The sequence below is a fragment of the Aplysia californica genome, unplaced genomic scaffold (assembly GCF_000002075.1).
Source record: "Aplysia californica isolate F4 #8 unplaced genomic scaffold, AplCal3.0 scaffold00044, whole genome shotgun sequence".
Classification (NCBI taxonomy): domain Eukaryota; kingdom Metazoa; phylum Mollusca; class Gastropoda; order Aplysiida; family Aplysiidae; genus Aplysia; species Aplysia californica.
Window position 1 is genome coordinate 490,119 of NW_004797314.1, and position 2,500 is coordinate 492,618.

The 2,500-nt window shown below is 40.1% G+C and overlaps 1 protein-coding gene across 1 annotated transcript in view; it reads left to right on the forward strand.

Moving 5' to 3' along the window:
• LOC106011034 overlaps positions 1–2,500 on the forward strand; it is a 249,731-nt gene that overhangs the window by 122,070 nt on the left and 125,161 nt on the right. The window lies entirely within an intron of this gene.

The window sequence follows — 2,500 nt, forward strand, 5'->3', positions numbered from 1 at the left end:
AAAAAAAAAAAATAGAACATTCGAAGAATGTTGCCCAACGATCAGAAAAACGCCAAATTCTTTGATGTCTTAATTTTGACGAGCGCCAGATTTCAACACGATGCCTCGCCTATAGTTGAGATTCTTCATCTAACACGAGATGTATAAGACTCGGGAAGAACGAAAAGAGGATTAGTTTTAAAAGATGGACAGACGAGCTTCCCCCTTCTCCCCCCATCCTCCCAACCCTCTCTCACAGAAAGATTGAGACAGCCAGGAGCCACAGTGTAGTAAACAATGGTCAATGTTTCCTTGAGCCGTCCAGGCGGGACTTACTTGACCTACTACGCACATTCCAGATTTTCACTCTCGATGGGGTCACTTGTGAGTCCCAGAAACGTTATACACAAAAGACGCTTTTAAATTATCCTATTGATGGAAAGCTCAAATATACTTTTTACTCCCTCTCCTCCCCTCCTCAAAATTAAAACAAATAAAAAAAAACAAGCAAAGAAACCCCCCCCCAAAAAACCAACTACTCGTATACAAGCTTGAATAGGAAGACACCAGATGACGCAGTATCAGATAACTTTCGTTGTGTTTAGTTATGCAGAAAACAATGTTTTGTTTATCCGAATAAATCTGCAAAAAAATGAAATTGTTCCGAGAGCATGTTGTTATTTATTTATTTTGAATTCGTACAAACATGTTTCGATATTCTCCTCCCTTCCTACGTAGTACTTGTACAAGTCTCTATCTGACATATTTAACATTGACAGATTGTCAACCCTGATAGAGAAAAGGGAAACGAGAAACGCCTTGTTTTAGGTGGTGGATGTTTCCGTCTCAGTTTTGATAAATTTCGCCCAGAAGATGAAATGTTTTAGAAAACTAATCAATGTCACGAAGGAAGACTGCAAAAGAAGCGGAATTGTCAGTAAATTAACAGAATTGAAATAGGTCATGGAGCATATTGAACAACAAAGATTTGTGTGGTTCTGTCACCTGATAAGAATCTCCTCCAACCCCGCCTCATTAACAAGCTGTATGAGCCTACAACTCAAGAGAATCAGGTCATAAAAGCAGGGGTAGACCAAGAAAATTTTGGCTTAATGGCGTCAAAGACGTCCTCTACCAGAATAACATATCGACAACAAAAACCACCGACCAAGCTTTTGGCCGAAAATTGCAGCTCCCCTCAACATCTAACGATACAAAAGGAAAGGTAAAACTGAACTGAACTGAATAGGGGAAAATACACCGCGTATCGTGAACGCAGGCACGTTATCTCACACTGACAGTCGAGAACGGAGGAATTAATGATCGGAAAGAGATAAACTATCTCCCACATTCCCATAAACATCGGATCATGCAATGCCATAAAATGCAGTAGCGCATCCATATAATAAAAACACGGCCAACTGCGTCTATGACCTGAAAAGAGTGGAAGTTAAAAATTACAAAATTGACATACAATTGTACTGCAGCATCTGATTCTGGAAAACAAATTATTAACAGAGTGTGCAGAGCACCATGTGTATTAGATTCATTAGTATTATTTTTTTTTGCTTGGTGCTTGTGTGAAATGTTAAAAGCTATGTGCATGGTGTTTTAGATAGAGTGATAGAAAAATACCAGGGGACCAGAACAAGTTCGTCGATAAGAAAGCCGATAAAACCAGTATAAATGATGGTACAAACACCAAGGTTTAAGGAAATGTAGTACATTTGTCCAGATTTGTCCTGTACTAATAACAATTAAATATGACAGCTACAAACACAGTTACAACAATATATCTTCCAGATACTCCCCATTTCGAGTAAATTACATTATTCTGACAAACGGAGTGAAAATGACAATCAGGCGTTGACACTGACTGGGGGAAATCTCTTCCGTGCACTCCATGATGGTTTCTTTTAAATCTCGAATGTTCTCAAAGGTTTTCCCCACCCACCTTGTCCTCCCAAAACGTCAAATATTGAAAGTCCAGTGGACTCAGGTCCGGATCGTTTGGGGTCCAGTTGTGCTTATTCGGACTGACTGATCTGTAACCAAAATGGCTGCGGATCCGTCGCAGAACGGCTCTGGCGTTATGTCGAGCAGCCTCGTATTGCAGGAAGTTCTGGTTCTGTCTCCTGTCATCATCAACAAATAGTTCCAAACTTTTTCAAAATTTTGGTAGGATGACGAGGTATCGGTCAGACTTCCCCGAATCACGGACCACCCTAACCTTTTCAAGAGTGCGTTGTTTTTACAGACTGCCTACCGTGTGTTACTCGACGCTCAGACTTAGAATTCAAGTTCTATTCTTCTATGGACCCAAACCTTTCAAAATTTGCTGTCCATTTCAAAATGGACCTTTTGCTTGAACCATTATGCTCGTTACCGATATCATTCTCGTATGCCTGATCAAATAATGTACATGTATACATTTGGGAGGTTTCGTTCGTTGATGCAACTTCACTGCCAAAGCACGATGTACAAGGGTTAACTGTTTTATCATCTTTCCGTTGTGCAATAG